This window comes from Electrona antarctica, assembly GCF_951216825.1.
Source record: "Electrona antarctica genome assembly, chromosome: 16".
Lineage (NCBI taxonomy): Eukaryota > Metazoa > Chordata > Actinopteri > Myctophiformes > Myctophidae > Electrona > Electrona antarctica.
In genome coordinates this window covers 2,774,247-2,787,863 of record NC_136797.1, presented here as the reverse complement: position 1 = coordinate 2,787,863, position 13,617 = coordinate 2,774,247, and the positions used below count along the sequence as shown (strand labels likewise).

The following is a 13,617-nucleotide window of genomic DNA, read 5'->3' as shown; positions in this document are numbered from 1 at the left end:
AACCCTCAAACCGTGTGCGTCCAAGAACAAACGTGAGTCAGAAAGCCTCTGGAACATCAACTGTTTGTTCTTTGCCATCATCACCCATCATAGACTCACTGCACTGCCCATGTGCGTTGTGTCGACTGTTTGCTCCTGTTTATTTGTGTATTACAAGATGACCGGCAGTTCGTATTTATGTTATTCCCCTTTGGTTTATTGGAGCTGAAATGTGGACTAATTAGTTGGTGTCTAATTAGAGTGTTTGGCCAGCTTAAACAACTGTGCATCATATTTGTTTGATATATAATGTTTATATGTACAGTATGTGTGTATATAATATATATATGTGAGTATTATATTTATGTATTTGATATTATATATATATACCCTTGATGCTTTCATTATATCCATTCAGCCTACATTATTATTGATTACATATTTATATTTATTCCATGATCTGAAGATGGTTTATTATTATTGAAGTTATTGGATTTAAATACTATTTATGATTTGTTCATTGGAGATTATTATTGCTGATACAATTCTATTCTGTGTTTATTTTATGTACAGCACACACTACAATTGCCAAGTAAATTGCCACACCGTGGCCAAAGAGAATCCTCTGCCTCCTTTCATTCCCTATGGTCAGCCTGGCCGGTGGCCATGTCTGCTCACCTCTGTCAGTCACTAACCTGAACTAGCTCTGTTCCATAGCTCTAAATGCGTTTCATTTAGAGCTATGTTACTCTCAACTTCCGCCGCTTGCATGAATGCAGACCAGCCTCTCCTCTTTAGCGTAAATAAAAATAACGTTTTTGCTACTCACCAAAACAAAGGCGAGTTGTGTCATTAGAAAGCCTACTTTCCTTAGTGGACGCACTCTGAGCCCCCCACTACACGTATAAACTGTACTTTTTGGCCAAAAGGGGATTTTGTTTCCACCGGAAAAGAAATACTTTTAGTTACTGCGCTGCGCCCTCTACCGATATTGCCCAGAGAACTGCCTCGAGAATATTTTTCCTCCGGTGAAAATCCCTTTCTGGCCAAAAAGTACAGTTTATACGTGTGGTGGGGGGCTCGGAGTGCGTCCACTAAGGAAAGTAGACTTTCTATTGACACAACCCGTTTTTGTATTGGTGAGTAGGTCAAACGTTTGTGAGATTTCCACAAAAGAGGAGAGGCTGGTCTGATTTCGATGTGAGCTTTAAAACTGAAAGACCCATAGCCTTATACTGAAGCAGTAGAAGGCTATGGACCAGAGCTAAACCTGAACTATTTCCGAGAGACACTTTCAAGTGTTGTTTACAAAAACATTGGTAGCATTACAAATAATTACAACAAACCCCATTTCCACATTTCCATTTATCCCGCTCTATTTCGCATTCCAAGTGCATTTGTCTTATATGTAACGCCTCTGCTATTCCAACGGCCCCTCAGATACAAACTATTTTCAGCAATGGTTTAATAGTTTCTTTTTGGTGGGTAGATCTTGTTGATCTGGTCAGAGTGGGCACCCTTGCTTTATGGTGTCGTCCACAGTTAACAGTTTTGTATTGAGTTGTGCTTGAAATGTACTGTAATTTTCCAAACTGTTAATAAATACTTCAATCAATCAATAGTGCAATAGTGTCAGAACATCACAGCACTGCATGTACTCTAATCAAGCTTAAACATAGCCAGCGGTGGTTTAAAGAGAACGCTCACAGTAATAATACAAAAGTGCATTAGAAAACACAGGGATATATTTGCTGCACCATTCATTCTGGTTCACCCATCTAGTTAGCACATGTCTGGGAATAGACTGCTAGAAATATACACATTTCTTCAAAAAAATAACCCCAGTAGCACAGCAATATATTTCCCAACAACAGTATTTGTCGATCAAACAACATGGATGGCTAATTTAGTGACTTATATCACGTGGATTATTCAGAGAGGGTGGATTTCACTCCTACCTTGCAGAGAAACAACAACACTGTGACATAAAATGGCCGCCCCCACCAAAGCGGGAGGTTTGCCCGCTTGTCCTACCGGAATCTTCCCCAGCGAGGGGTGGGAGGGGCTGGGGGCGGGGAAGCAAGGCGATTGCACTGTATACACACACACACACACGCGCGCACGCACACACACACACACACACACACACACACACACACACACACACACACACACACACACACACACACACACACACACACACACACACACACAAAGCATTATACTACAACGAACTACACTGCAGAAAACATCCTTTACAATTATTGTTTTAGGTTGCCTTTTAGGTTCAATCAAGATTCATAACTTAGTTTGTATTCTTCTTTGGAAAAATATTAAAAGATACTCCTATGGAAAGGCTATATTATTTTACTTATATTGACCCACTAAACAATTTAGTATAGTTGTAAGGTTTTGCCCACTCAAATGGTAACTCCTCAGATAATCCCCACAATAGCCTACAATTTCCGTGAACCGAGTTCACTGTAGTAGCCTTTTCATAAATTAATTATTATAAATGTGCATACAATTTGCATAAAATAGTAGTAAGGTTGAAATCTCTTTTTTGCAAGTAGAAATATATCCGGGTCTTATGAAATGAAATGAAATGAAATCTATATTTACCCAGGGTATCTGGGCTAAGCTCAAGAACTTGTTTCCAGCCAGGCCCTGCTCATAGAACACATTTCATCGTAGTGGTTCAATGCCTTGTTCAAGGGCACTTCAGCGGTGGTAATTTTAACGTGTCGGACGGCAGGGTTAAGGACAAGTTTCAACACCAGAGTAGTAACCTAGTAGGCCTAACTGTAGTTGTTGTGAATTATCAAACTGGACATTCGGATTCCGGAATGAATGTTTCCTTCTGTTTTCGCCCGAAGTTTTAATTTGTGTTGTTTCTCATAAGCCCCTCCCACCCTTCACTGGGGGACACGCAGGGAAAAAACGGGGACGCCTGCTCACCAGCTGCACAGAAGTTAGAAACAATGGAAAATAACAGTGCCCTCTGGTGGCAAGACCAGTCAATTCACCTCCTTACATTTGTATTTTTGAAGTTAAGAGGTGAGATTAACTTTATAAACCCCACAAGGTTTTCTAAATCTCACCTGCACAACCCTACAATATGTTGTTGTTCCAAATGTGTCGTTTTTAAATGTGCAAATAAAAAAATAAACAATCTATGCAGCATAGGAATTGTATGATAGCGAATACATTACACCAATATTTCCTTTATTCTAACTCCAGCTAAGTTCCATTCACTCCTTTCTTCTGTATACTTCCAGCTGATACTTCCTGCAATATATATAGAAATATATGCTTTACTGCAGTGGTTTTCAACCAGTGGTCCTTGAGGGGGTTAATGTTCCCCAGCTCAATGATGGAGAGTCGGTAACCAAATGGACCCTTATTAACCCTTATGTATATTTAACTCTTGAGAGTGTAAAATGAAAGCTAATGAAACCTTATGCGTCCATTTGGTTGCATTTTATGCTCTCAATTTTTTAATTATCAAGAAGTCTACACCATTAGAGAATGTAGAACACTTGTTATTTTGATCAACGTTTGCCTGTTATCTCTCCTAATGGTACCAACATCAATACAGTCTGTCGTCTCTCCTAATGGTACCAACATCAATACAGCCTGTTGTCTCTCCTAATGGTACCAACATCAATACAGCCTGTTATCTCTCCTAATGGTACCAACATCAATACAGCCTGTTGTCTCTCCTAATGGTACCAACATCAATACAGCCTGTTGTCTCTCCTAATGGTACCAACATCAATACAGCCTGTTATCTCTCCTAATGGTACCAACATCAATACAGCCTGTTGTCTCTCCTAATGGTACCAACATCAACACAGCCTGTTGTCTCTCCTAATGGTACCAACATCAATACAGCCTGTTGTCTCTCCTAATGGTACCAACATCAATACAGCCTGTTGTCTCTCCTAATGGTACCAACATCAATACAGCATGGAATTGTGGACAAAATCTTATCCAACGACACCAAAACATTCTTTAGTTTTGGGCCTGAGAGGCTAAATGTCATCAAATGGTGGTGCTGTGGCTCAAATGTAGAATAAATGGGTAACTGGGTAACTCACCTTTTTTCCAACTCAAAAGTGCAGACATCTCACCCCAAAAGTCTGGATAACTCACCGGTCATGTTGCCCGAAAGGGGGGGGGGGGGGGGGGGCCTACAGTTGTTGAGTACTTAACCACTTCTACTCAAGTGGTTACTGATTATATTTAAATGGCCAAAGCTTCGAACAGTTCGGCAATCACAGCTTATTTTACAATGTGTTAACATTGTAAAATAAGTATAACATTTATAACATAACAAAGTTATACTCTCATATGTGGTCGGTAAATCATAAGGTGAGCTGCGGTGTGGGCTCCGTAAACAAATTAGTAACAATTTAGTAATTTCTATGTTCTATTGATTGGACATCATTACTAAATGGACCGATCGCTGTCTGTCTGTCTGTCTGTCTGTCTGTCTGTCCACTTCCGGGTCACCAGTGAAATGCATGTTGGGACGGACACAGATTAATACTGGGACACACTTTTCCGCGTAACAGACCCACACAGGGATAACAGACCCACACAGGGAAAACAACTCGGACCCTGATACTACTAGCTACTCTTGCGTCAGTCGACAGAACTTCTTCTTTGGGGAAGCGTCGCGGCCAACGCGGGGGTTGCGTGGCACAGGCACCTGAAAGCCAGCTCTGACAGTTGGACGGGGGGCATGTTAACGTGACCCACACTGAACATAATTTGCTGTTCATATATTCAGAACGGGTAAGGACTAGTAACAACAACAGAGTTCAGTCAAACACGGATTCCAAAAGGGAGAACACAAAAACAAAGTCCTTGCGGTCTTGTTTCCATTCAGGCCCTATGCAATCAATTCATACACATGAAGAATAACACTTGTTTTATTATCATCATTCATCACATTCCATGCTCAGCCAATCAAATCATCACAAATGTCATTCCGGCCAATCACTTTTGGCGTCTTCACTTTTTCTGCCCTCAATATATGCACTTTTTTGCATATAGGCCTATGCACTTTTTTCTGGACTGCCTAAGAAAACAACTGACAGATTACAACTTGGCCAAAATGCAGCAGCCAGAGTTTTAACTAGAACTAAGATGAGAGAACATATTACTCCAGTTTTGGCTTCACTGCACTGGCTTCCGGTTGTTTTTAGGATTGATTTTAAAATGATTTTACTTGTTTATAAAGCTCTCAATGGTCTCGCACCTTCCTACCTACATGACTGCCTGCCTAAATATGTCCCAAACCGCCCCCTAAGTTCTTCCACTGCTGGCCTCGCTTTGCCTAAAACAATGGCAACTAAAAAATATGGGGAAGCAGCGGTTTGCTTCTACGGGCCGACGGCGTGGAACAAACTCCCACTGTACCTTCGACAGGCAGCCTTTGTAGACATTTTTAAAGCGCAGCTCAAGACTCACTTCTACACTCTTGCTTTGAATTGATATTTTATTTTTTTTGTTATTCATGTCCTCACTGTATTGCATTACTGCTCTTGTTTTTTAAAATGTTTATGCCTTGCTTTTCTTTTTTTTCTCCATTGCTCTGTAAAGCACTTTGAGCTGCATTTCATGTCATGAAAGGTGCTATACAAATAAAGTTTTATTATTATTGTTATTATTATTATTAATATGTACTATATGTAATATCAGCCAATCAAATCATCGCTATGGGGTCAGCCAATCAAAGCATCGTGTTTGTGTTCACACAAAGACAAAGCCCCATAGGAGCTAGCGCCCCTCAACAAAAAATCAATAACAAAATATATCATTAAGCTAAAAATCATTATTAAGCATTATGTGTGGACTCTCTGGTGTGTTCTCAGGGAAGATGATGCAGTATAACTCTTGTCACAATGTTTACACTGGAAAGGTTTTTCTCCAGTGTGGACAGTCTGGTGTGACTTCAGGTGATCTAACCGACTGAAACTCTTGTCACAATGTTTACATTGGAAAGGTTTTTCTCCAGTGTGGACACGAAGGTGTGTCTTCAGGAAACTTGACCGACTGAAACTCATGTTACAATGTTTACATTGGAAAGGTTTTTCTCCAGTGTGTACGTGAAGGTGTGTCTTCAGGGCACTTGACCATCTGAAACTCTTGTCACAATGTTTACATTGGAAACGTTTTTCTCCAGTGTGGACACGCTGGTGTGACTTCAGGGCACTTGACCATCTGAAACTCTTGTCACAACGTTTACATTGGAAAGGTTTTTCTCCAGTGTGGACACGCTGGTGCTTTATCAGGGAACCTGATGACCTGAAACTCTTGTCACAAAGTTTACATTGGAAAGGTTTTTCTCCAGTGTGGACATGAAGGTGTGTCTTCAGGTTACCTGACTGACTGAAACTCTTGTCACAATGTTTACAGTGGAAAGGTTTTTCTCCAGTGTGGACATGAAGATGTGTCTTCAGGTTACCTGAATGACTGAAACTCTTGTCACAATGTTTACAGTGGAAAGGTTTTTCTCCAGTGTGGACACGCTGGTGCTTCTTCCGGGAACCTGAGTCACTGAAACTCTTGTCACGCTGTTCGTCATCATCATCTTCACTGGTCTCCTCCCAAACATCACTGTTTTCAGTGGCTTCAGTGTCAGATTCAAGTTCAACTTCAACTTCAGAGCAGTGGTAAGATATGTCTTCATCCTCATTTTCATCGTCACCTTTCACTGCTAGTAATGTCAACGTTGACCCAACAGGTTCCTCTGGTCTTTGAAGTAGTTCCTCCTGTTCCTCTTTAAGCTCCTCCTGTTGCTCTTTAATGTGTGGAGGCTCTGGTTCCTCCTGGAGCAGACTGGGGCTCCTCTCCTGTTCAGGAGAAACTTCCTCTTTACACACAACCATGTGCAGGATGTCTAGGAGCAGAAACATAACATGATGGTCAACACTGGATTTCTAAAATGTAAATCCATTCTTCTTCCATGTTCCTGTAGTGGCAGAAAATACTACACTGCCTGGAGCAAGGCTTCCACCTGTTGATTGTCTGTCAAGATGACCTATTCTTACCCAGGACCCATGTTTAGTCTTGTCCACTGACCACACCTCCAATGTATTTGTGCTTCTTCATTTTGTATAAGAGAGACTCATTTGAACAGTTCTGGAGGCTTGCATCCGTGCACCTCCCTGGGCTGGTACAGACCACTCCTTGTAATAAACGTGTACATTGTTTCAGTCCACTCTCTACCTCGATTATTTCTTAAAGTCTCTGTTTATGAGTATTAATAATCCCATCACAATTATGGCGCAGTGAGTAGCGTGTTTCTACTGTCCGTCAGCATTCTCTTTTTCAGATGATAGCGCTGTGCATATGGATCTGAGATGCTGGTCCGACAGGGACAACACCTAAACGAACTTTGGGGTAAGAGTGTTTTGACTCAATGTACAACATTTTGTATTTTGAGGCTGTGATCGTTAGAGATACAGCCGTACAAAGACAGTCCCTCATAGTATTCATCGTATTTAAAGGAGTGGTGACAGTCCCTCCTCATCGTATTTCATCGTTGCCAAGTGGTAACAGTCTTTTATAGACATTTATATAGTATTCATCGTATTTAAAGGAGTGGTGACAGTCCCTCCTCATCGTATTTCATCGTTGCCGAGTGGTAACAGTCTTTTATAGACATTTATATAGTATTCATCGTATTTAAAGGAGTGGTGACAGTCCCTCCTCATCGTATTTCATCGTTGCCGAGTGGTAACAGTCTTTTATAGACATTTATATAGTATTCATCGTATTTAAAGGAGTGGTGACAGTCCCTCCTCATCGTATTTCATCGTTGCCGAGTGGTAACAGTCTTTCATAGACATTTATATAGAAAAACTATAGCCTATATCAGTAGGATAGGGAATAGCATAGGAAATCATACAGACAGCGTCCACCGTTATTTTCTTTCTTTTCTCTCCTGTTGGGACCAAACAGCCCACAGGGAAGATTAAAAGAGAATGGTGAAACAGCAACTTGTATAACGCGTAAGACTCGAGCAGCAGGTATGAATGTGGAATGTGGAATGTTGAGTATGGAATGGAAGTGTGTGGGACGTACGTGTGGATGAACGGAAAATACTATTTTTGTGAAAAGTCAAATGGTGATTTCCTAGTATAAATGTGGCGTTGTGAACAAGTAAGTATGAAGAATGTAGTCCTGGTATTTTAGTTAAGTGTCACCACCCATGGTTAGTAGGACAGCAGTTAGCAGTTGTCAGCGGCAGACTCAAAATAGCAGGTCTACCCAGTAAGTGCTGTCTTGTATTTAAAGTAATTAACAAACAGTAACGTGGTTAGCTGATCATCATGGTCATATGTATTATCTTATTACGTCTTATTATAAAATAATGACAATATAACAATTTCCCAGAGTCACGGCAAGTTGAGTGTAATTGGGCTTTGTCACTCTCTATATTTGGACTACATAGATAGGCAAAATTATACTCAAAGCATGAAATGTATAGGTAGTAAGTAACTCCTTACAATAGGCAATATTTGTAACTGTCATCACATTTTTTCCCAGTCAAGACAGGAACCCCTGTTTTTGTTTTTCCTAGGAACCTTTCGTTTTTGTCGCTATACAGAATATATCGGTATGGCATTTTTTGTGGAAAGATTAGAGAGGTCCTCAGGGAACTTAAGATCAGATTCAAGTAAGGGACATTTTCAGAAAGTAGCCCCGTTCTTCACCCCTACCATTGACAGCAGCTGCTCTGAGTGGACACACTTGGGACGGGTCGAGCTGGGAAGTCTGGTGAGTGTAATGTTACTTATACATACACGATATAGGAATACTCTGTAGCAAGTAAATGTCCAGAATTCAAATGTAGGCTTAATAGTAAATTAGTGTTAGCTGTGGCTGTATTTAAGAAACTAAAACAATTTAGCAGAATGTCTCATTTTTAATTATAAAATAACTGTAAAATAAGCAGATCTACGAGCTCACAATGTGTTGTTCTTGTACATTAGTTATTTGCAACATGGAAAAAATGTATATAGGGCTGGAGTGGTTAATGTATGATTTGTAATAACCATAATCTACACAGTGACCAGTAATTACAGTATTCAACTACATGCGTATATACGGACAGGTCATCCAGTAGGGAAGACATGGTTTGGAGTTGTGTTGAGTTGATCATATGGACAAGCGCAATTCCCTCATGAGAGAACTTGCATTACCGCGTAGGAGCATTTGAGTAATAGTATTGTGTGAACCTAAAAAGTGAGACACAGAACTCATACGTTAGTGTGAGTGACGTGCAATTAGATATGTAAAGGGTATTATTGGTAAAGTTGATTCACCAGACATAGAAATCAGTAGTACTGTGTTTTACGGAACCTGATTACTATGGGACCATCAGATGGATCGCCTATCGCATCGCACGGCAAGTCACATGTACAGTCAGACTGTTTCCGCACTTCGATGTCTGAACAGTATGCGTGTGTTGGTTTGGGGCCCAACACAGGCGGGAATTGACTATTTCCCGAATTACATTTTGGGAACATGGACATGCAGGCACTTGGACAGAGGCATGAACAATGGAGGACTATATGTGAGGAAAGGGAACATTCCAGGGATGAACTAATGACTGTCTTTTTCCTTTCATGTGATGGAACACTGTGCGTCCACTCTGTGGCGAGGTACGTGCGATTGCGATGGTGGGCCATTGGTGATGTCATAGTGAGTGGGTGAGTAGAGAGTACTGCTTTTTGGGGTCAATCTGATTCAACTTTGCTACAGTGTCTCAAGACATTTTACGTGTAGAGCAGCGACCCCTGCTACATGCCTAAATTAAGCAGTTTTACGATGGGGGTAACAAGACACTGTCCTTTAAGCGGGGGGAATCGTCAAGCTTGATGAGAGACTTTTTTGGCTTGTCAATATGATCATACAACTTTCCTATAGTCAATAGTCTATCAGACAACTGAATTAAGGGAGTTTTAGGACTCACAAATCTTGTAGTAAATTGGTCTTGATTCAAACGTAATATTAATGAACAAGTAAAGTAAGAAATAAGTTGTTGTCACCAACGGTGGAGGGCATGACGTCATGTCTCCCTCCCATGCGTGCCCAGGAGCACTGAAAAATATATATAACACAGGCAGATAGATACCGTATACTACTGAGTATCTCATATTGTAAGTAAGACTCACATATCAAGGGGTACCTAAATCATTGGGCTTGACTAGTTCACCAGCCCCCCCAACGCCTAAGGCAAGATATTTTCAGTGACATAAGTAATGTGTGGGACACGCAAAATGTAAACTTGTCCGCAGAAATAGCCCGATCACAGCTGTTAAAATAACAGTGGGGGCTCATATTGTTCAGTTTCCGTTCAGTTTAGTTTTTCTAATTTAAGGAGAGTTTCACAGCATGACATGTCACTTACGCCAACCAGGTGTCCATTTGCACCCCTCACTTCAGAGTAGCAGTGTGATTGACAGGCATCAGTGTTTGGGGGGGGGGGGGCAAGAGAAGGTCCCCTAATAGTTGGATAAGTCACACTCATGGCAAATGCCCTGTTGACTCATTTTTGTTGTCAACATTTAACTAATAGGCCTGTACTCCTATCTGCTTTAATCAGCTAGAGAACGGGGTCAGGCATTTCACTTTTTGATTCCAAGCAGTGATGTAAATAGATTCTCAATGCTCTACTATCTTCCTAAAATTTCTTCCTGAATTTAACTAGATGTGTTTACTATCTTCTAATTTAATTATAGATGTGTTTAATTGATTCTAGATGTGTCCAGTCATTTTTTAATTTCTTAGAAGAGTAATTTTTAAAAGTAAATGAGTCCTGGGATGCAGGAATGATTTTGTAAATAAGTCAGGGGGATATATGTGTCCCACTTCAACAACGTTAGGAGTTATATTTTGCCATTTTTACAAAGTGCAGCATACTCCACAGTTCAGTAAACAGTTGTCGCTTCCAGCCGGCATCCTTGTTTCAGACAGGGACTTGTCCATGCAATAATGTGACGGAGGAGGACTTTAGAAGGAAGGATTTTTATTATCTGGACTTTCCATCAAACAATCAAGCAGCAAGCATACTGGTCAATTAATTAAGACGCATACACATTTGTATGATAAGCTATGAGGTTCAATTTGAATGTCTAGTTGATCATGGTGTTTATTTATATATCAATAAATATATCAATAATAGTGTAAACCATATACAGCAGAGTCATGTAAATACTATTTTAACAAAGAGAACATTATGTACATACTATTTTAAGTTACGAGTCATGTAAATACTAGCATTTTATTTTAAGAAATCAGTTGAGTGAACCCGTGGATCAGCTATTTTCAATGAACAAGATTTAACAGTTAAAAACCATTTAACCAAGTCGGCTTTCCTACTTACCGGAGAAAGTTTATTGTTAGTGTGTGTTTTTCAAAATGTATTCCTAGATGTGTTTATCCTTAGTTTATTTCTTTATAGATGTGAGATCATTTTATTTGAAGTTAGGAAAAAAAAATGTACCGAAAGATAGAAAAGGATTTTTAAAAATAGCAGATCTGCGTGCACAAAACATACCTAGCACGTTGTTTCAATTATAGATAGACTGGCAGGAGGAAGTGACGAATAGGGTAAAATAGCTTAGTGTTAATAGGATGTTGATGCTGTTAAATAGCTTAGGTAATATTAAAAATGTTTAAAGTAAAGCGATGGTTCTAGCAATTATGAGCAATTCTATGGATAAATTCTATCTATATCCGACAGAAGTGCTCAGAGGGGGGACATGTATAGTTTAAGAAGTGTATAGTTTATGAAGTATAGTTTAAGTTGAACATAATTTAATTCAAATTCATTTTAAGCATTGGAACATAATTTATTCTTGAGTCTATGGCGACATATTGTCAAACCTCTAAAACTACATTCAGTAGGCTGCTGAAACAATAAACAAACAAAACCTCTACGGCATTTTAGATTGCATGTCAAATTGTAGATGTACCGAGTAGAGAAGAGGGCCCACATTTGTCTGAAAGATCTGATGAGTAAATTAATGTTATTTCAAAGGACCTGGCCTCATGTCGCCTATTTTGCTGTTTACAGTAACAGAACACGTACTGCTTGTGAAGAGTTGGTTCCACTCAAACCAGTAGTAATAGCAGTAATTCAGGTACAGGGGAGACTAGACTACACATGGGGAAGTTTTTTCACTCAAGTACTACACTATATTTAAATATTTATAAAATACTGCAAAACCATACACACACACATAGTGCAAACTGACATATGAGGAAAGTACCCAGTCCACATATTCTATACAGTATAAGGTCCAGCGACCACATTCTAACTTACCTCAAACAAAGGGTAAAACGTAGGTAGTCACAGCAGCAGATTACATGTAAAATCTCATTCCCCATTGACCATTCAAATAATTTGGCCAATAGCTTTTTGAAAAACAAAAGGTAAAAGGAAAAAAAAAAAAAGGTAAGATGTTAGTGTATGTAAAATAGTTTGTTTTCATGTTCTCGGTCAAAACCGGTTTAAGTCACTCTTAGTGCACGTCTGGGAACGTATTATTGTTAGAAGGAAACTTTATGCGTAGGTTCCCCCAGTGATGAGTAGTTCGTAGGCGGGGTCTCGGCTCCACCTGCAGAGTACCACACATGCACACAGCATCCCCAGCATCTGAATTGCAGCAAATGTTAGTGCAGCCCAGATGACATACATCATGATTTTTTTTTAGTTTCTTCACAACTAGGACTTCACATCCCTCCGGGTAGAGGTCTTCAGTATGAGCAAGAGATCCAGTGCAGGCTTCTGTATTACTTTTGCAGCAGCTAATGGGGACGCTGTTGTTTTTAGTTTCATTAAACCAGCGAGTGTTCATCCAATCCGAGTAATTGTGGATTCCGCAGCACTGAAGCTGTCTCTGCACATAGTCGATGGCACGGCTCGGGGCATCACTGTTGGTGCCACTGTACTCGTCATACACGTTCCGGATGGAACCGTTAACCTCATCTTCAACCTTTGCTCTGTAAATATATCCAAGAACCACCACAGCCACTTCCGTCATGAACACCAGCAGAAGGATGATTTGCAAGTCCACAGTAGCTCTCTCGTACTGTAGCACAGCATCCAATGAGTCCAATAATGAACAAGAGGGCTCCGACAGCAATGATGGTCACAGCAGGGATAAAGGTATACACATCCTCAAAGAAGTGGTCATAGTCATCATATGTGATGAACACATAGGCTCCAACATAGCATAAAATACCAGCTGCTGCCCAAAATATCAGATTTAGAAAGACCACGTTATGCCGCACTGCCCCATGCCTGATACTGAGAAGGAATCCAGTATTGCTATAAAAGTTAAAAGGCTTTTCTTCTATTCAGACATATTGTCCTGGCCCGCTGACATCCCGATACCGACCGACTGAACCCCTCAAAAACAATCAAGGACAGGGGGGAGCAGTTGTCACAGAGACTTTGTCCAAGGAAGCTATTTCCATTCATTCCATATCCAGAACCTCATCCTCATCGGGGGACTGGGGCACAGCACTCAGAAATAGACACATATTCTTCAACAGTACATGTGCAGCGACGCTGGACACCTGATGAACTGAAAGACATCATGAAGGACCTTC

General features: G+C 40.3%; 1 pseudogene across 1 annotated transcript; it reads right to left on the bottom strand.

The window, feature by feature from the left end:
- Positions 1-12,565: 12,565 nt before the first annotated feature.
- LOC306939894 (tetraspanin-3-like) lies at positions 12,566-13,304 on the bottom strand (annotated as a pseudogene). The gene has a single exon. The product of its transcript is annotated as a tetraspanin-3-like (transcript).
- Positions 13,305-13,617: the final 313 nt, after the last annotated feature.